The 22,972-nt window shown below is 36.4% G+C and overlaps 1 protein-coding gene across 1 annotated transcript in view; it reads left to right on the forward strand.

Annotated features, from left to right (window-relative positions):
- The window catches only part of GPC6 (glypican 6), a 1,180,914-nt gene that overhangs the window by 30,841 nt on the left and 1,127,101 nt on the right, over positions 1 to 22,972 (forward strand). The gene's annotated exons all lie outside the window — the stretch shown is intronic.

Genomic DNA, 22,972 nt, shown 5'->3' on the forward strand with positions numbered 1-22,972 from the left:
GATTTTGGCTTTTGCATTTATCAGTGTAATGAATATTGATTGTCATAAAGATGTCCTAATGACATTTTGCAGTCCTAGGGTAACTTCTAAATAAAGAAGTAAATTAAGGCCTGTCACGTGTTTCTCATTGTAATTCTCACTGCCTTCCTACCCCATTCCTTTCTTCTGCTTCTCTATTTCAGCTGAATAACTTGTTAGTATCTAAGTGTAACCCCCCTGTATAGAAATATGTGCCGTAGATGACATTAGCAGTCTGAGCAAATGCTTGAAGTCCTCATATGATCTCGTATCTCTTTCTGCAATTCAACACGATGTGTTTTCCATAGAACTTTTCTGAAGGGTTGACATAGACCAGTATACACACATGCACACACACTCATGTGTATCTTTATAGACATGTAGATAACACAGCAGGAGTCATGTAGTGTGCATGCATTGTAAAGCAGTGTGCTTCTGTGAACACCACTGAGCAATCAATTAACGTTTTTATATTTCTCTATACCTTGAATATTTTTCTCCTCTTTTCTCTGTAAATCAGTTTTTAAATCCCAAATGCTTTCAAGTTCTACTTACAGTTTTCCCTGAAGCCCTTCCAGAATCCCTTTTGTAGAACCCCCTTCTGCCTTTACGAAGCTCTCATATATGTTATATCTTTTTATCATTGCTTCCTTACATTTGTCTTCTTTTTATAATTATTTTGTTTATTTCCCTCAAGAGGGAAGCCCCCAGAGGACATCCCCCTTAGTGTAAATTTTGGGGTTTTACAGAATCAACAATAACGATCCTCCTCCTTTTTTGCTTCCATAGTTTGGCATTAAATGAGAAACAGTACAGAGAAGACAGATAAATGGAGATTCAAGTGGCAAATGGAGATTGTGGATCTGCATTTAGATCTTAGGTTGGAAGGGCTTGCTGCCAGTTTCCACCAGAAGGTAATAGACTTGCACCCGTAGTTAATGGCACATCTGGACAATCAGAGGCCTCTATCATTTTTTTCTCTAGGCAAAAAGCAGAACAGAAAGCAAATACTTTCAAGGGCGAGGGAGAGAGAGCTTGTGTTGTGAGCTGGGTTCCTTCTCCCCCATTCCCTACTTCTGATAATTCCTCTTCTCCAGGTAGAAGTGCCCCAGGGGGCAAGACTGGCTCAGGATTTGTTCTATCAGAAGTGTCTCCCCAGGAAACTTTAGGACTGAGAAGAAAGTTCTGCCCAACTCTATACCATGAATTTCTCTGCCTTTCGTTTCACTCAATTTTCAGCTCCATTAAGTTACTTAAATTGATTTAATTATCAAATCTTCTGTTTCTCTCCCTGTCCTATTCACCCTGCCCCAAGACAGTGAAGGTATTGTCTGAAAATACCTGAATAATAACATTTTCTTTTTGAACTAATTAGGATTTAAGGTAGAAGTATCCAGAAATCCTTGACTATAAGAATTATAGTCCACGTAATTCCTAAGATAACTGATAAAATGGAGAAGTGATATGAATCCAGTGTGGCTTCAGGGTGCATGTGGGCTTCTACACAAGGCTATGAAAGCAAAACTTAAGACTGGAAATGGACCAGTGTGAGCAACTGTTATAACCTGGGTTAGAAACGCTGAGGACTGTCAGGTGAGTGACTTCAATGTCAGTTTTTTTCTCTTGAGCCTGAGCAAAACTGTGAATCTTAGATACATAGGTTGATTTTATATGTGATAAAGAATATAAATGGAATGTCTCAGCCTTCTGAATATTTTGAGTGATATTATAAAATGAAATTCTTAAAATGAGAGACAGGAATACTCGATAGACAAAGACTAATTTTCCTTCAATACACTGTTAAAATTTGATTTCAGATTTTAAGAATCAAGACTTGCTGACTGCTCTCGAAGACCAGAATTAATTCCTTTAGTTACTCTCAAAAAATATGGCTAATAAACCATATGACATTGCATCTCAAACTTTATAAAATCTGGAGTCAAGTTTGTTTTGTGCCATGCTGATGAGATTATAGTCACTTATTGAATTGTAAAATATGGTGAACAACTTTTATTGGTAATGCAGAAAAATAATCTATAGTTTTATACTTGATATTAGTTATGATATTATCTTATGCATGATAAAAGGATAAATTGGGTCATGTAAACGAGGCCACTGTAGGGCATCTTATTTTCAATTCAGAAAGGTGACTAGTTTGACATAATAATTATAGTTCAGCTGTTATTTTAATGACTTAGCTTTGGGAACATGGAAGTCATCTGTAAATGGTACGTTTACCAAGTGAATAAGTTAAACACAATTAAAACTGACTAGGGATTTAAACATGCTATATGAATTTATTGTGCTTTCTGTACTGTCTTTTAAAAAGTTCAATAGTCACTTCATTTGAGAAATAATTTACGGAACAATAAATGCAAATGCTTTTGAGCAGTAAAATTTTTAGAGGAAATTGAAGAACGAGGCAATTCATTGTCTTTGTGTATATATCTTAGAAAATGTTTGAATGATGTGATTAGAATGGAGTTGTAGTATTTATCAGTTTTGCAAAACATGGTTTGTTGAAATACAACAATCCAGGTTGTGAAGATGCTTAAATAATTCATGTAAGATATCAGAGTGGAGCTCCAACAATTTGTTCTAGTCTTATTTGGATATAATGTCTGTGAATGATTCAGTAAATGAGGTTATAAATATTCATCTATTTTATCACTGGCAGCAGCTGAGAATCTCTGAACAGAGAGTGGACTGCAGATTCCAGCTCCTGCATCCCGGGCTTACCCATTGACTTTTCCAACTTTATTTCCATGGTAGGTATCAGCAGTTCAGGGTCATTTACATTAACTGACTACAGAAACAGAATTATATTTCTTTGTGTTCTATTTTGGAAAAGCTGTTACCTGTTTTCCAAAAGGTGCCAGCTGTTAGGCTAGGTTCTCATAAAAACATAGGCCAAAGGAAGGTTGGTAATGCCTGAGAAAGAGCAAAGTTCTTTGTCGACTTCTCAACAAAAGCTATGATCTGACACAGTTTAAAAGCCAGATATGAATAAAGTGTGTCCTAGAAAGGCCAATTTTCTCCTAAGGACTAGGAAAAACCTTTTAGTTCTCTGAAATCTAGGAATACTTTTTCTAAATTATCTTCACAAAACTATAGTCTGACTCATATCTGTGTGAACAGAATTTGCTTGATGAGAGAGATTTTTTAAGACGTTGAATACATAGCCCATTAGTAATCTTTCTGTTATCACAATAGATTCACAAAATCCTCAGTCACTAAGCTGATGGAACCAATTTGGCCAAAAGTTAGAATGCTTCACATGTCAAAATTTTACTGGTTTTTGTGGAGATTTTCTGTTCATAATGGTCCCCTTGAAGATCAACAGATTGATGTCATCATTGTTCAAGGGAATTGAATAAAGTCACCTTCACACGGTTTATGTTTAAGTAACTTAAAACTTTAAACAGTGTGCACCTAGACAGTCATTGCTTTACTCAACCACACAAACTATATTTGGGACATTGTATTTTGGCTTCCCTATGGTGAACAATGCCACATAAACAATGAGGGAAAGTCCCTGTGGGAATGTAGTGATATGAATGACATTATAGGAATGATTTCTTGTTCCCATAAGTGTCCTTTTGGTATCAGCATGAAAATAATTTTTTCACTATTGATATATTGAATTTTGTGTCATAATGGATGGATTTCAGAGGAGGACATGATTTTTTGCTACATGAGGATTTCATTCAGTATTTATAGTATTAATATTTTTAATTTATTTATTCAGTGATGTATATTGAGTGCTTACTTTGTGCCAGGAATTTTACTAAGTGTCTGAAATAAACTATAATATACTATGCTACAAAACAAAACATAGAACCTAATTTTGGGATAGTTCTACCTGGTTTATTGATAATTTCTTCCTTAGGAGGGGGTCTATGATTTTATATTATAGATCTTTTTTAATGAACAGAATGTCTCTTTCACAAATAGCAAATGAAAAGCCACTGTTTTCAGATTTTCTCAATAAATGTCCATGGAAATGAACATTTATTGTTTGCAATTAATTCTGATTTTGATGTAGTAGTTTCCTGCACTTTCAGATGGCCATATCATATCGCAAATTAGAGTCTTACCTAAGACTGTATAATTGACTAAGGGATACAAATGTTGAACAGGGAATTAGTGAGAATTTGGATTTAAATGCTGGGAAGATTTAATCTCAAGATCCCATAGTCACATATTTTGATTGTATATTCAAGCCTACTGAATTTAAGCACTTAATCAGACAAAATATTGGGGAATATTACACATTCAGCTTCCAAACTGAAAGCCGCTTCTCATTATAGACCAACCTGTCTGCCAACTCTAACATGTTGCAAACAGATGCTGTAATACATTCAAACTCTTTTCATCTTATTGGGGCAAGACTGTTTTAAAGGTCTTAATGGTTATTTTTCTAAAAATGGTTCGTTTATGGTCATAATTGGGTACATGAGATTGTTTCTTCTGTCATCGATCTTTGTACATGCACATGTGCAACATGTACCAAAAATGCTTTTCTTTTACACATGACACAATTTTATGAAGCAAGGGAATGAGAAGAAAGCTTTGCTTCTGAGAATACTGTGCTTGAGTAGATCAGAGGCCCTCAAACGTGATGTATGTGGGAGCCCAGGATTCAGTCAGTGTATCAGTCTGCCATGGCTGCCATAACAAAATACCACAGGCTGAGTGCTGTGAGCAACAGAAATGTATTTTCTCTAGATTTGGGAGCTCAAAGTGCAGGGTTTGGTGTCCTCTGAAGCCTCTCTCTCTGGCTTGCAGGTGGCTGTCCTCACATGACTCTTTCTTGTATGCATATGCTTGATATCTCTATGTGTTTTTTAAAATTTTTTAAATTTTTTAAAATTTTTATTTAAGCAAATGGGATACATGTTGATTCTGTGTTTGGCATACCATTTGTGTAATCATACATTTACATAGGGTAATGTTGTTTGATTCATTCTGTTATTTTTTTCCCGCTAACCTCCCACCCTTCCCACCCCTTTTCCCTCTATACAGTCCCTCCTTCCTCCATTCTTGCCCCCCCCATTATGTGTCATCATCCACTTATCAGTGAGCTCATTCTTCCTTTGTTTTTTTGAGATTTACTTATCTCACTTAGCATGATGTTCTCCAGTTTCATCCATTTGCCTGCAAATGCCATAATTTTATTATTCTTTATGGCTGAGTAATATTCCATTGTATAAATATACCACTGTTTCTTTATCCATTCATCAATTGAAGGGCATTGATATCTCTATGTTATGGATCAGATGTGAGGTGTCTCCCCAGAGCTTACATGTGAGACAATGCCAGAGCTTTCAAAGGAGAAATGATTGGATTGTGAGAGTCTTAACCCAATCAGTAAATTTATCCCCTAATAGGGATTAACTGAGTGGTAACTGAAGTGGTAGGATGTGGCTGGAGCAGGTGGAAATTGGGGGTATCACTTTGGGGTATATATTTGTATTTAGCAAGCGGAGTCTCTCTCTCTCTCTGCTTTTTGATCATCCTGTGAGCTGCTTCCCTCTGCCATACTCTTTTACCATAATGGTCAGCCTCACCTCAAACCCCAAGGAATGGAGCTGGCTGTCCCCTCTGAGTTGGTGAGCCCTCAAATAAACTTTTACTCCCCTAAAATTGTTCTGGTCAGATCCTGTACTCATAGCAGTAAAAAAGCTGACTAAAACACACTGCATGTCTGAATTTCCTCTCTGGTAAGCAAATCAGTTAGACCACATCAGGGCCTGCCCTCTCCTTGTGGTCTCCTTACCTCAAACAGCTCTTTAAAGGCCACTCTCCAATGAAGTCACATTCTGAGGTGTTGGGGGTTGAGGCTTTCACATGTGAACTGGGAAGGTGGTGCAGTTTATGCCATAATGGTTGCAGTTTTCAGTATTTGGATTTATTGACAGTGACCAGTGTGATGACGTTTACCTTCACTAAGCGAGAACTGCAGAAGGTTCTTGAGCGCCAGTGAGACAAGATTAAAAAGTGAGTCCTGAAGGCTCTTGGTGCCCACACTGAACTCTGGACTGTAAGCATTCTCATGTGGCATTTTGAAAAAGTCAAATGAACTAACTAGTATCCTTTGAAACTTTGCTGTAGGAGACCCTTTTAGACCCTTTTGTTAGTCAGGAGCATACGACTTTAGAAATGAGGTTTTGGTCTTTGGCCAGCGTGTTCTCACCTCAGGACCTTGAATTCAGAGTATGCCTGCATGAGAGAGAGAGAGAGAGAGAGAGAGAGAGAGAGAAGTGTAAGAAGAGGGTTGTGTACTGCTGTATGTGTGTGTGGGGAGTTCACAAGGGGGAAATTCCCTGGAACGGATCAGCTGCAGCCATGGCCATAGAAATGCCTGGATTTCATGATTCCTCTGATGAGGGGTAACTTGGGAGGGCCAGTGGGCTGGCTTGCCTGTGGTCTGCCAGCTTTCATCCTTTCAGCTAGAATAAGCTGTGTGGGACCAGCAGCCTGGTGAAAACCTCACTGTCCTGGCAGGGATGTTAACATAAGTAGCAACCATGGTCCACACTGGGGTTTCCTGGGCAGGTGGTTCCTGCTTCTTTCCAGCTTACCTGCTGTCCTGTGAGCCTCTTAGGGGCCTTGCAGAGATTTTCCGCTTTGCCATTTAATCTGCCTTACACAAATAACATTCTCTATTTGAATAATATTTAAGGCAGACACTATTACAATTGATGGTCCAGAAATATTCCTAAACCAGGAGTGGAGTTATTCTGTGTTTCTGGAATGAGGAAGAAAATAATCTTAAGGAGAAAAATTTTCTCAGTATTCTCTCTATATTTCATCTCCTATGGCTCTTTACCAGTTCACCAGTTCCTCGGTCTGTGCGTGTGTGTGTGTGTGTGTTATTAGTTTAACTATGGTACTTTACAAGTTTGCCTCATAATTTTATTGTGGGTGAAGGAATTCATAAATAATAATGTGGGGAAGAGAAAGTCTGCTTTTTAGTGCTGGTTTTGCAAGTAATTGGCTGGTGACCCTTACCCGTCTTAATCTCCTTCCGTCTCAGCATCTCATCTACAAAATGAAGATAATATCTGCCTACCTAATTAGGAATCGTAAGGATCAAGTGAAATAATGTCAAAGAAAGTGCCTTATAAACTGCCAGGCACTGTACAAATAGAAATGATGAATGCTGTTAGAGAAATGTGAGATGTTGGAGGCATTAAAAGCTTAAAATAAACGTGTTCATTTCTCAAAAATCTTGTCTGATCAGACTAAACCAAGGTGTCTTTATTATAACCCAATTCCTCAAATCCTGATCTGAGCTTGAACTTGAAACGTTCTGAGATTTCTAGGGCCTAGCAGATGAGTTTTAGCTACACTGTGGAATCCTATGACAGGCTGTGGTCAAATTGTTCTGCATTCAATTTGGTGACTATCTTTTCACTTTTTAAAATTTTTTTTTCTAAGAATAATTGTTCAACTGGGCATAATTTTATTTTTTAAGTATCTTTTCAATGTACTGGATGCTCCCTATGGGCAGGAATCTTATCTTTTTTGTCTTTGTTTCCCCAGTGATTAGCCTAGATTAGCTCAGTGCCTAAAACTCAATAGAAACTGGTGGAATAAATGACAGGGGAGTTTTTCTTTTATTCAAATTAAGGGTTTTCATTTTTGCTTTCCTAACATAAAATTAGAGTTCAGTCCCTCGGTGCTGTGCCCTTCACTTTTTAATAATATTCCTTATTTTGAAAATAAATGTGTATTATGTCTCAATGAATTAAATCTTCCCCTCAATACTGTGATCCCTGGATACTGCATATTGATATTGTAATAATGTTTGTTTTCAACAGTAATAATTTGCTCGTGAACTGTATATTTGTCTTATTGGCTTTATAGTTTATCTTGCAAAATGTTTACTTTAGAACCTTGTTTTAGACAACAAATGGTATAGAGGGAAACTACATAAATATATAATCAGGAAAAGTACTGTAATGATTATTTCACTGGAACAAAGATTTTTTTTAAAAAAAGATTTTATTATCTTAATTTTAATTGTGATTATAAATATTTAACATTGAATTTGCCATTGTAATCATTTTTAAGTGTGCAATTCAGTCGTTTCAGGTATGTTCACGCTGTTGTGCAGCACATCTCCAGAAATTTTTCATTGTGCAAAACTGAAACCCTGTGCCTATTCAACAGTAGCTCCCCGTTCCCTTTCTATCTACCATTGTCAATGATGGTTCTCCTTCTGTTGCTCTGATTTTGACTATCTTATTTCATAAAGAAATATTTTTAAAAGACCCTTATTGATACCTTAGATTTTATTTCTCCTTTTACTTATATCTATCAATGTCACGGATGACATCTGATCATTTAATAAGTGGTATTTTCCTTCATACATACAGCAAAATTAGATTCAGTACTGATTTTCTTCAACTAACATAATGAATTTTTGCCTGGCTAAGGGTAAGCAGTAAAATAACGAGAGAGGGAATAAAAACCTTTTATATAACTTGCAAAGCAGCAGGTACTCTCCAAATCAACATAGATTTACGTAAGGAAGGAAGAAATTGATGTGTTTTTTAAAGCTGCCTGTTACAGACTCACTTTAATCCTAAAACCCTTTCTAAGATAATTACAGACACCATGTTTTCATTTTAGAAGACAGTGGTTCTCAAACTCCATTGAGCATCAGAATCACATTCAACCTCTTAACACACGTTTCTGGCCCTCATCTCCAGACCTGCACACTTAGTAGGTTTGGGAGGAGTATGAGGATTTGAATTTTCATTAAGTTTCCATTTGATGCTGAAGCTCTGGGGCCTGGAGCCACTGGTCTAGCCCAGCAACTCCCAAGATGTCACAAGCAGTAAGGAATCATTTGTCCAGATATGTCCACTGGAAATACTGTGCGATAGTCACCTTCTAAGGATTCACTGGACCATTTACAGTGAAAGGTTTGCAGATTCTCCCATAAAATAACCTTGTTTTCAGTATTTTCTAAATTTACTTGATTGCATAACCATCTTTTTAAACTAAGCGACATTCATTGTACATAATTTGAAAAATGTTCTTTAGAATAAAGAATGAGCAAAGTGTAAGAATTTGAGTGTCATACTAGAGAACACAGGGGTTTAAATTCATGAGACAGGGCACTGGGTCACTTAATTTTAAAAATCAGTATGACTTAGCTATTTCCTAGTATAGGGAGGAATATAAAGGATGGATTCACTAAAGTTCTCTAAATTCTTATAAGATTGAAAATAAAGGAAACATTATTGAAAACTTTGCTCACTTAAATGCCAGTGTTTGGAGACTTGTCACTGAAACAGTCTTAGTATCTTAAATGGATATTTTGGTTTTGAATTGCAACCTGTGCCAGTTTCACAATTAGCAGACACACAAAAGTTGGTGGAATATCTGAACATAGTGGTAAGTGCCCACAGCCTGATGCAAGAATTTAGAGGTAATAATGATTTCTGAAACTTGTGTGACTAGTCAGGGCCATCAGTAATGAACGACCACAGTGCATAGGATATCCGTAGATCCTCACCTTCTGTGTGAGGTGATGTTTCTTTGTGCCTGTGGTTATCGTTTTCCCAGAGTCCTTCAGATTCACATGGAGAAGGATCAGAACAAAGCTTTCTTTCTAGGAAATGTAAAGAAAGTGTGTTGCTGATTCCAAGAATAGGCACAGATAGATCTGTGTTAATTCCCTAAATAAACTTAAGCTTTGCAAACATCTCATTCTTTGTATGCTTATGATAATCTCCTCCTTTCTGTAGATTTGTACCCACCATTTTTTTTTTTTGGGGGGGGGAAGCCAAAATATGTAGCTAGTCAACTGTGCTCTGAGGTTTTCTAGAGAGGTGCAGAGTAAACAAAGTGAAGAACGTTGATGTCTGACATCACATGCTGTTCATCCCTTCCCGTCTCTTTTTCAGTCCTTCCATTGTACGTGAGTCTGTTGCTTTTGAATATGAGGTGTCTGTGAACATGGTAGACATAAAATAAATACTTGTTGGAGTCTGGGGTGTTCCCATTGTGAATACTGATACGGAGCAGCCTATTCACTATCCCCAAACCAAGCAGGCCAGATAGGGGATGCCTGGCAAAGGAAGCTTTGTGCCCATACCCCAGCAAATTCTTTTAAGACAGGTGTTTCTACCTCCTTATTTAATGTGAGGAGATCAAGAAAGGCCAAGGCTATATAGCTGCGAAGTGCTGAGAACAGGATTCGAATCAGAATTTGGCTTTCATAGTCGACTACCTCACATGACCTCTTACTGTGTGGAACGAGAGAAGACTATCAAAGCCTAGAATGATGCTTAGCTGGAGAAAAGAGTAAAGTTTTAAAAGCAGAATGAATGCTCCTTTACCATTCAAAGGAACCATTAAAGTACCTAAGGCATAAAGCAAAATAGCTAGCTACAATAACTCAGTGTTAAATTAATATCAATGTATTAATTTGTGAGGTTACTTTCTCAAGAGACACTTTTTAAATGGATAAAGCTCAGAGATGCAACTACTTTGAAAACACTGAATTGGAAAGTTTTAATATTCAGTACGTAGACAAAAAAATGAACATTTTATTACATTTATTCTGGATTTATTTCTTGACACTAATGGCAATGTAGAGAGATGAAGTATACAGGGCCTGTAAGCCCCACATTTTAATAATTTTATATGTGTACTAAAATACCAACCTCAGTAAAATGGAATTAATAAGCAATCATGTTTATGGACTACAAACTTATTTTTTTGAATTGAACATTTACTGAGAACTTTTCATAGACTATGAAGGTAAAAATTCAAGATACATTATTTAATAGGATCGCTGTATCATGGAATGAACATTTGTATATTGTTTTTCATAGGGTAAAAAGAATTTAGAACTTTTTTTTTTAAGTTAGATAGAGAAACAAATATGTAATCAGACCAGGACTGAAGAGACAAACCCAAGAACTTTCTGTCCTCAGTATAGGGACAGGGTTTTTAACTAAGGGGAATCTATCAGAATTGTTTGGGGGAAAATTTTAGACTAAACACCATTTCCAGATTCTAAAATCCTATGAGACCCTTAGAATCAATGCAGTAGACAGGTATGTTTTGTACAAAAAATTCCTCTGGTGTTCTGATTCTCCCATCCTCCCAACTCTGCTGATCAGTTAGGATAGAAAAACAAAAAACAAAAACACCCAAAGCTTTCTGTCAATTGTCTCTCAGGATTGTCTCCTTAAACATAAGAACAGAACAAATAGAAAGATTAATTTTTGATAAATGAAGGTATCTGAATTTTAAAGTTATTCATGAACATAGTTTAAGGACTCAAGATACTTTATGCAGAAAGGTTTCCAGCTCCCACCCAAATTTCTCTTTCATAGAGGGATAATCACTTTAAATTCCTTAGGTGATTCTTTTGGTAACTAATTGCAAATCTTTAAATAATAAGTCTGTTTTGCTACATTTTTATTTAAAAAGTTTGGCAATATTTGCTGATGGCCGTTTATGTGGAGAAGAGGCATTGGCAGCCCCCACTCCTGCCACACACACACTTGACCAGCTTTCCAACACCCATGTTTCCCCTGCCTATTATTTACTCCACACCGGAAAGATTTTTTTCTTCTTCTTCTTCATAGAAAAAGAGCTAAAACAGAGAGAAAGGTGAGATTTTTTTAGGTTGAAAGAGAAAAAAAAAATATTAAGGGGAGGTCATATAGGATGGCCCCAATTTTCTCAAGAAAATAAGGGTGAGTTAATCTTCTGGGACAGAGTTGCTATCAGCTGCTGTCAGTAATTCATGATGGAGTTAGCAGATACATAAAAACATTGCTGCAGACCCATGGGAATGAACAGCTGATACAAACTGATAGGAGAAGTGGTCTCCACAGACAGTAGATTTGTGTGTGGAATGGTGGAATGTTAATTTTCATTATTTGCAAAGAACAAAGGAAAACTCTAAGAAGCCAAATGGGAGAAGTATACAGTTTAGATAATGGGAGAAAGTCCATGTGTGGTCTTTGTTCAATTATATGTGATAATGGCACAGAGATGCATGGTGGTAACCCAAAACTTTAAAACACATTTAACTTGATATTTCATGTATGTTTTTCTGTATTTGGAAAAATATGGATGCTGTTATTTCATTTATTCACTTCCTGATATTTCCTTTCACTTGATTAATATTTAATTGATGTTCCTAAAGCCCATAAACAAATTGGAGGAAGTACATAACTTAGCAAATAGGTTGCAGAAAGCCCACACGCAATTTTGAATTCTTCTTGGAAAACTCACAAAGCGGATGGTCTAAGAAATGGACAGTTAAGTTTTGGCAACTGTACATGAATGTACATATTCTGAGGGCAACACTTGTTTTTTATATCGAACATTGTTAGCTTACTTTACTAACTTTGTATATATGTAATGATGAAGTTTAATTCCTCGCAAATGGCAGATTAAAACATATAGTTTTCTGCTTTTTTTTTAGCAAGTGGGTCTGATTTTATGTTTTAAAGGGTGTATTTTTACAGCGGAAGAAATACCAGGGCCATTGACTTGGAGAACCAGAGGAAAATCCCTCAGGGCACAACAGCAGTGCAGTTAGCAATAATTTTAATTGGACACCCAAACTAAGCAAGCCTCAAATCATGTGTGTGTCTTACAAATAGGGTTTATTATGTGCTTTAAGTTCTTTTAGAATCTTATGAAGATTTATACCAGTAGTTAGTTGCTTTGTCTGAGCAACAGAGAATATTTAATAGTTTTTATCAGGGTTAATGAGCAGAAATGTCTCAACCGATGAAATTCTTTAGTATGTACATTGTAGTCATTTGATATTCTCTTTATTCACTTGTAATAATGTCAGTAATAGAGACACTCATTGATATGAGATCTCACATTTCATATATTTATCAGACTTCTACAAAACCATTATGTAGAGCATTGTGTAGCACTTTTAACCTTGGGCATGTCCAAGAGTCATGTAGTCAATACATAAATCATGTAACTTCTTTAGTCTGTAACAAATACTTTCACTCCATTTGTTCAACAAACATTTGATGAGTGCCTTCTATGTGCCAAGAGCTGGAGATACAGTGTTGAGCAAAACAGAGCCTAGTGGAGTGTATGGCTTAGAGAAATAAAATAATAATGTAACACACTCGAGTATAAATGGTAATAATGCTACCCTGGGGAAGCAGAGGATAGTGAGGTCAGAGAAATGAGGAATGACCTTCTTGGCAAAGTAGCTGAAGGCTCATTAGCAGTTACCTGAGTTAAGGTGAAGCATGAGGAAGGAGAACCAGAGAGAATAGCAACCCTGCAGGTTTGGCAGAAAAAAGGGTCACAGGCCTTTTTAAGGAAATAAAAGGGAGTCACTGGGATTTCAGCAGAGAGGGACCTGCAGAGACTGAAGTCCAGAGAACTCAGGGGAGCTGAGCTAAGTATTTGGACTTTATCTCTGGAATAATGTCGACTGTTGTCAGGAATTTTGGAAATACTACGGTACACAGAGAGGAAAATAAAATCATTGATTTTGCCATTACTCATCACTTCCTCATTTTAATTTTTGTTTTAAATTTGTGATTTCTTTTTAGCTATGTATAGATAGTAGTAAGTCAATATGTAGGCAGGTACTTTTTTCTTGGACTGCTTACGTATTTCATATACTTTGCTGTTTTCAAAACATTAATTTTGTATAATTTTTCCCTATGCAAAATTGAGAAATAATTTTCCAGGAGATATAGGTGTATGACTATATGTGTGTATGTGCATTTGGTGGAAGACAGACAAAACATTAATGGTATCTCTTCACTTTGGTTAAGAGATCAGCAAACTCAGGATGGGTCTTTGTAGGTCAAGTCAGAAAGTGTTCATGAAAATTGCAAAGACAAAATCACTGCTGTTGAAGACATTTTAAAAAAGTGTTGCAGCTTAAATATAGCTTCTCTTATTTAGCAATTGTCCATATTAATGTGTACTATATAAAGTCAAACTTGTATAAGAAAAACAGATTTAGGAGACAGGTATATTTAAAGATCCTTGAAGTTGACAGGAGAGGGAAGAAACACATGAGGGGAATATTGACCAGGAAAGTATTTTCTAAGTTCTGCCAGGTCTGCATTTAGGCCTGACCCTAAACACCTATGCTCAAGGGCTGTTTTGAATGAGTGACTCTGCGAACTCAGAGAGGTGGTCTCAGCAGCATCTTGGCAGAACAAACTCAGAGCTATTGCAACCTTGAAGGCCTGATTATAAGATGCTGTTCACGGAAAGATATCCTGTGTGGGTTTTGCTGTGTTTTGTTTTCTCCCAATTGCAGAATGCTGTATCAGTCTGTGACTTAAATACCCATATATAGTTTGTATTTTGATAATCCCTAGACTATTAAAATTGAAACGTTTGGCATTCTGTGAAGCTTCTTAGAAAGTGTTCTGATGCCATTCACTGCAGGGAAGGAGATCAGGAGGTCTTATGTCTTGAGGGAAGAGTTCAAAGAGGCGGCCGTCCTTCCTGTCCTGAGCATTTGGGCAGTGATGGTGAGCATGAGGCCACTCTTTCCTTTTTCCCTTTCTTTCTGCCTCTCACCCACTGTCTCCCTCCTCCCAATCTTTCTTCTTTTCAACCTCTCATCTTTTCTCTCACTCGATCCTTCCTTCCTTCCTGATGCTTCTTGTATTTAGTGATATAAAAGGGCCCAAGAAGAAATTGCCTTACAGCTTAATAATAATGTCTAGATAATTAAAAAGTCACCAGTGAGAATTTAAAAAGGATTCTCTAAGAAGCCGTGGGCCCAAAGCCAGCCGATGTCATAGAGATGCTCTAGACTCTTAGAAGAGTGAAGGCAGGTTCCTGGAGAGGCAGAGTCTGTTGGAAGGCCTCCCTGCCTGCTCTGGTCCTCACCCAGGAGATTGGCCAGCAGCTCTTCCTCCTCTTTTCTCACTCTTAGAGACGCCATTGTGATTCAGATGTTACGGAGCATGCCTCCTTTTCATTACTTCTACATATTTAGAAGATATGAGAGAGGAGATGTGGGGTTGAGTAATAATTAGGAATGTGGCACAGATTGCATTTATAAAACACATCAAACTATTTTTCAGATATTAGGAGGTGTAATCAAGTCTGCAACACATTTTGCTAATGATATTTCCTTTAACTTTTAAACTCATATGCATGACAGAGGAAATGATATCCATATGTTTGACTCATTTACACAGTTTGTTAAAGCATATATTTAAGGACTATTTGAAAATGCTTTAAAAGTTTCTTCTCAAAAATGATCCCTTTGAAATGTTTTTAAACTGAGAGATAAAATGATATTTATTATGTACAGCATGATGTTTCGAAGTAGGTATACATTGTGGAATGGTTAAACCTCGGGAATTAACAAACGTATTATCTCATAGTTACTTTTTTTGTTTTTTGGTGGTGAGAACATGTTAAGTTCATTTTAAGGAGATCAAGTTTTTTTTTTCCCCCTATAATTAGAATTTTGGTTAACTGTTTCTGTTGGAAATAGGTCTAGGTAATACCCAATATACATCTTCAGCATGATTCGCTCCTAAATAAACTCTTGATCTTACTACATTTTGTTTAGCTGTTTTCCAGCGTCATCAATTTTAAGTCAAGTTTACTACTAAATGTCCTTCTTAATAAAATATATCTGTGAAGTCTCTAAAGTGAGCTGTATGCTTTTAGAGGTTCTCCCATTCCAATTTTCTGAAACTACAAAGTAAAATTGGAATAATTAAAAAAAGATAATTAGCAGAAACTTATCCAAAATAAGACAATCAAAAACATTTGGGCTTGATCATGCCAAAAAGATGTTGATCAGGGAAAACACTTTAGAAATCCGTGTGCTCTCTCTTAATTTCAAGTGTGGATATTTTTAAGCCTGAAGTAATGTGATCAAATAGATGATCAGCAGTGTTCTGTATCAACTGTAATTTAGCACATCTGTCCAGAAGACTAGTGGATAATGAATTACACTAATCAATCCAGATAAAAGAGATTTAATTAACATTAACATCTCCTCCATGTCTTTAAAAACTTTCTTTTTGTTTTGTTAATCAGGGAATCTAATCTCAGGATTCTGTGAAGATGATGAAAGAATATTTTTAAGATAGATTTTATTAAAAGCATTTGAGATATTTAGCAGGTGGATAACATGAAACGTTTCACCGCTTTTCCTAAAAAAACTGCATTATAAACTGTAAAAATCCTAGCTAGTATTAACAATAATCCTTCTTATAAAAACGTCTGAGTATTACACAGTTGTTTCAGAGGGAATAAGTGTTTTGTGACATTTTAATCCATACTTATATGAAGAATTGACTATGTGTGGGTAATTAACACAGGATCCTTCCTCCTTAGATAGTTTTCAGGCACAGAAGCTGAAGCCATAAATAGTCCACTAAGGTGACTGATGAGGCTATAGGTGTGTTCCATGTGATCCAACCACCTGGAAAACAGATATCTACATACTGCCCTGTTTTGGGCAGTCTAACCACAGGCCAGTGCCCCTAATGAAATAAGCAACCAAAGTGTTACAGCCATGATGTTGAAATGAGAATCCAAATGTGGCATCTTGACCATGTTAGGAACCGCTTGTTTGATCCAAAATGGAAAAGAAAGAAGGGAGGAGGGTCAAGAACCGTAATCTCCATAGATAATGAAGGTGTTATACTGACCCTGTTACGCGGGTTTTTTAAGTACCATGTTCAAGCAGTCGGGTAACCAATACCAAAAGCTTTATGAATGCTCACAGCTCAAAATCTTTAATGAAGAATTCAGAAGACAAAAGGAGGGACACTAACTTGGGAGTCAGAATGCCTGAAAACTATTCTGCCCAGGTTATTTGGTCTCTTTTAACTTAAATATTATCATTTTTTAAAAAATGTGGATTATGATATGTACCCTAAGACATATTATGCAGTCTTGAAATATGAGAATATATTCAATATCATAATGAAAATATTAGAATAGTTTTAAATTTATTATTTTTGGTTCACTTAAAAACAGTTGTCAGGTAAAAAATAAGATGTATTTAATAGTAATTTTAGAAAAGTTAATGACCCCCTTTAAAAAAATACAGTGCAGAACAATCTATGTATAGTACATACATATTTCTACTGCCTGGATCATTCATAGAACTGTGTTTATTTCTATATATTCACTTATGTACAGAAATATATATGTATATGGAAAATATATACTATGTAGAAGAAACTTTCATGCAGAATTCAACCTTTCAGTTTAGATGATCAAATCCTACAAAGAGCCAGATTTTATTTGATTTTGAGCCTTCTCAAATTTATGAGAATTGCAATTTATATAAAAGGATTTGTTTATGTGTACAGCTCTCATTGCTTTCAGGATCAAGAGGTGAATGGCACAGCCTGAAAATAAATACTAAAGCTGCTTTTACATTTTCTGAAAACAGCATTGTTTTTGTTGGACATGCAAGAGTGATATTTCATGTAATAAAATAGCCCCTGCTTTGGAAAGTGCCATTCTGTGACACATGGACTCTTGAAGTGAAGACATTTTCTATTAGCTGTACCATCGTTTGAACACGTACTTTGGAAGAAATGAACATGGTAGTATTTCTTTAGTTAGTATGTGGGATCACTCATTTTTGTTCCCTACTGTTTGGTCTGGGCTCTAAATGTTGCAAAGAAGTTAATTTAACAAGACTCTTGGTAATCATGCAGAACCATTTGCTGACTTGATAAAAGTTCAGGTGCAAATTTGTGAAGTCATCTAAAAGCCTGCCCCAATTTGGAGTGTTTGCATGTGACTTTTTGAAACCATGAAAATGTAAAATGCTGGCAGTGGTTGTTGGGTTGAAATAAAATCAAAATAACACAAATGAACAAGAGAAAAGAGAGATGACACTGGGCACATAAATTAAGAACTGTTTCCACAGTCTGTCCAGGAGTACAGTCATAATAGGCACTGTGCAACCATCTTCCAAAACATTTTTATTTTTCTTTTTAGCAGAGGGGAAAATGGATACAATAAAACTAGTAAATTGGTTCATTTTATAGTAATCAAACAATTTGATTGAAATTTCAATGATACTTTCTCTGCAGTTACTCAGGAAATTGTAGAGAAATAATGATCTTTGATATAGCTGATTTCCAAAATGACATAGATTGGTAACCCCCCTTCCCCTCCTCAACACCAGAATCATCATCACCCAGGCTGACTAAATGCATTTTATGCCATACTTCGTGCTTACAGATATACTGCCCACTGCTGTGAAAATTAGTATAACATTGGTGAGTCATTTGTTCCAACCTTTGAGAGAAATGAAACTTCTGGGAACCACACTGATCTCATGATAACGTTACCCACTAGACATGATGCAGTCTTAGTTTTGTAACTGAAGCTGTGAAGAGTCAGCCTACTTAGGTAAATAAGATGTCTTTAAGAAAATGTGGAAAGACTTGCATAAAAAATAGTCATCATACTTAAAAGCATGCTCAATATTATAGTTAATGTTTCACTATGATGATTTAAAATTTTTGGTGTATTTTTTCATCATAAAATACTAATTGTGGCAGACCTCTTGATTAAAGAACCTGATCCTTGTCTATTGAGAAAATGAATTAGAAATCTCTACTTAAAGTTAGACACAGCATGACTGATAGGAATGCTGACAGACTTCAGCAGTAGTACAGGTTGAAGCTGAACAGGTTGACATGACAACCAGACTAAGGGAACTGTCCCAAACATACCTTGATTGTGAGAACTCTGCATTGGAAATCTGACCTGTGAGGTGATTGGTTTTGCCTTAGTGCTGGCAGAATGAGACAAGTGACCTGGCCAATCAGTGTTCTTTTTTATTTTTCAAAATTTAAAAAAAAAATTATTAATCATTTTAGATATACATGACAGTAGAGTGTATTTGACACATTATACATACAGGGGGTGCAACCTGTTACAATTTTGATCCCATGCTCATGTATTCATATATGAGCGTAGGAAAGTTATGTCTGACTCACTCTACTGTCTTTCCTGTTCCCATCCCTCTCCCTTCTAACCCGTGTTTTTAAAGAATGCCATGGTCTTTTGATTTCAGCTGAGCTTTCTGTATTTAACCATGATTATACAGTGCTATTTTGCTTGACTTTACCCATAGTCCATATGCATTGCTCCTTAGTGGGTTTCTGAACAAAATAAAGTAGGCCAAAACTGGGACTTGACATTGCTCAGCCTATGATTCAACTTCTTTGTAATAGTTTTCTGATTCTTGAAGGCATAGAATGACTTATTATAGTTTAAGTAGCTCTTTTCTTTAGCCAGTGGTCTTTATAATCAGACAACAGAAAATTATACTACTCAAGACCTGAACACTGTAATCCCACTTGCATTTTGCTAGATCTCTCCACCTACTGATTAGTTTTTGGAATATTAATCCTTACAACAGTAAAATCAAAATGAATTAATTTTTATCCTCTCCTAATCAAGTTGATATGAGCATGAGCAAACATGTCCAGCACGTGACTGATGAGCAGTAACATCAGTAGAATGTGGACTGATATTTCCCACTCAGGAGATTTTATCTTCTAAAAGGCCCCATTTATTTTAGTCTATGTTCTGTTCTTCATTTGTTCATATGTGTAGGTATCAGAAAGCAAAAGAAATTGTCAAGGTTTTCAATACACTACAAAATTTTTAGAAAAAAAGTTTTAAAATGCTGGGGATGTTAAATGTGGCAGTTAAGTTTTATTGGTCAATTTAGGAATCCTAATCCTTAAGTGATAGTTGATGACAACATCTAGTGATAGGTAGTTGGAGAGTGATTTTGTCATTGATAAGGCTATTTTGTGGCAAACATCAACTCTTAACTAACAGTGTAATTATATTTCAGAGTTTCTTCTTCTCATCCTATTTGTCAGGAGGAGGAAAATTGAGATATTCTGGTTCTTAAAAGGCAGTAAGAGAATGTGATGCTTTCAGGCAGATATGTGACTTTTACATCATGTGAATCCTCTGGGAAGATTCATGATTTGGTGCCTGACTAAAGTGACAACTCATCTTCCCTGGGAAGATCTCCTGGGGGGAGGTGCTTTTTGAGAGTTGGGGGAAATTTCAGTTATTATTTTTATTTTCAATGAAGAGGTATAGTAATAGCATCTCAAAATATATTAAACAGCACCTCATATGAAATTCTGACATAATATGATACTCTCATAAATATGACCATATTATAGCATATTTAAAGGAAGTCTTTCTAAAGCATGACAGGTACCATAGTATGTTAACATTTAAATTCTTACATATATTTGTCAAGCAGAATAAGCATATTATAGAATAAATCATAAGCAGTACAATTACATAGTATATTGATGTGTCTGTAATAGAAGTAAGTTCACCTTTTACAAAACACATAGTTAAATGTATACTTCTTATGATTCTTTTCTCTTTAGTAAAATGCAAGATCATGGCCATCTTCTTTTAAGTTTTCAAATATTCAGTTTTTTAAATCCTGTGTAGAAATCAATTTCTATAATCAGTCATTCACCAAAAGATGCTCTAGAAAACACTTCTAGAAAGGAGGAGGGATGCTCCAGAAACACTTCTAGAAAAGATATTCTAGAAAAGTAATCAGTTAATAAAGGATTAGTTACCCCGTTGACTATCTTGGATGGCAAAAGACTCATTCTTAATTCTTGTCCTTGGCCGTGTATCTAGTTTTATTCCTTGAGGTTCCTATTTTGAATCTTACTGGTATGGTTACATAATTTAAAAAAAAATAATGATTTTATCTCTTTACCTAAGTTTTGAAAAAGTGATTTCATTGAGTGGGAAGGTTTTGGAACTTTCCTTCAGTAAAAATTAAGGGGCAAAAACGTACCTTCCTGTAAGAGATTTTTTTATTTTTACGGAAACTGTGCTGGTGTCCATTCTTCTCTGTTGGGACTGTGTCACTCAGCATGGGTCAGATTTTAAAGCTTGCTTAGTATTCAGGCCTCCATTCACAGTTTAGTTCTTGAGTATAAGCAGATATGGAATTTGCTAAGAGTAAGGGTATTGTGAGATTACTGTGTAATGGTCATTTTATTGTACTCAGGTTTATGGAGACTAACTCTGCCTTACTCCCCTGCCCCTGGCATGTGACAGTACGTACAGTGGAGGGCAGTATCATTGGTTGTGTGTAGGCAGAAGTATGCACATTCAGAAGCACAGTATTATTTCCCTAAGATTTTCTTGCCATTTTTGCCTCTGTTATAATGAGCTGCACATGTAATTAGTACACATAGTTTGGTAATGCATTCATTTATGAGTTTAGGAAGTGAGATTTTCAGCTCCAACTCCCAGGGAGCATCTGACCTAGGAGCACAGAGGAAACAAAAAGACTGTATCCTTCTTCATGCAGTCCTGTTTGACCCTTGGAACTCTGTTCAATTATGGTCAATTGTAGTGACCTGGTTTCCTGTCTGGCTTAACCCTAAACTGTGAGTTCTTCAAGGACAAGAACTTTGTCAGATTCCTAAATGGTTATTTGTTGAAAAAAAAAAAAAGACATATATTTTTGATTCAGACATCCACTGATTTTTTTTTTAAACAAGCTTATTTAAAGCAAAATTCACAGATATTATTTATACAATTGCTTTGTTTTGACAAATGTATATATTTGTGTCTTTTAACCAGGCTTTCAATAAGAAAAGAAAAAATTATATCTTTTTTCCAAAGATATAATGTGTTATTTGGGTATTCATTTCATTTGACTCTGTCAATCTCTTAAGTTAGGATCAGTTCTTTAGTAGTGAATCTGTTGCTTGATGTTTAGTCATTAGTTTATAATGAGTAAGGATTCCCTAATAATCCTTTTGCCCATCTGCCACCAAAAACAAAAAAATAAAAAAGAAAACAACAACAACAACAACAAAAACAAAAACAAACAAACAAAAAAAAAACACAAAGCAAACCTTCTGTCTCAGAAAGTAGGCGATTTGGTGCCTACTTAAGGAAGTTCTGGTCTTTACCTCCCATGTGATGTTGCCAGCTCTGTGCTTATCACACACTCTGCTAAGAGAAGGAAGAAACACAGCTTCTTCTTGAGTTGTTTCAAATCTAGAGTCATATCTGGAGCTCTGGAATGCATGTGTAATAAGAAAGAAGTGAAAGCCCTGGTCAGGGTCCCATATTTTGTCCTTCTTCACACTATCCCAAGAGTTTTTATGGATGGTCACTATGTCTTTACTTTTGGTCCAGGCCCTTCTCAATGCCTCAGCTTTATGTGTCCAACTACCTCCTGGTTATTCTGCTTGGATCAACATTAACCACCTTGAACTTGGCCCACACTGAACCTCTCATGGTTCCCTTCCACATCCATTTTGTTTTGCTCCTTTCCATACAACCTCCCTCCCTGTCTTAGTCAGTTCAAGCTGCTGTAGCAAAGATGCTGAGAACTGGGTGACTTAAACAACACCTATTTATTTCTCACAGTTCTGGAGGCTGGAAGTCCATGGTTAGGGCTTCAGCATGGTCAGGTTTTGGCAGTTCTGGGAAAAGAGAAAGAGAAAGCTCTCTTTTTAAGGGCTCCAATTCCATCCATGAGGGCTCCACCCCACGACTGAATGATTTCCCAAGGGTCCCACTTCCTAATACCATCCCATTGGGGTTTAGGATACCTCAAGTGGTGGTGTTTTTGGGGAGGTGATGGAAACTTTAGGAGGTGGAGCCTATTTGGAAGAGGTGGGTCACTGGGGCCTGCCTCTGAAGGCATATTTTGTTCCTGGCCCCTCTCTCTCACCCTCTGTTTTTGCTTCTGCACCACTATGAGGCAAGATTTGCTCCACCACACCCTCTCCGTCATGATGCTCTGCCTTATCACAGACCCAGAAACAATGGAGCCAAATGACCATGGACTGAGACCTCTGAAACCATGAGCCAAAACAAATCTTTCCTTTCTTAATTGATCTCCTCAGGTATTTTATCAGAGACAGAAAGCTAACTAACATAG

The sequence above is a fragment of the Sciurus vulgaris genome (genome assembly GCF_902686455.1).
Source record: "Sciurus vulgaris genome assembly, chromosome: 4".
Lineage (NCBI taxonomy): Eukaryota > Metazoa > Chordata > Mammalia > Rodentia > Sciuridae > Sciurus > Sciurus vulgaris.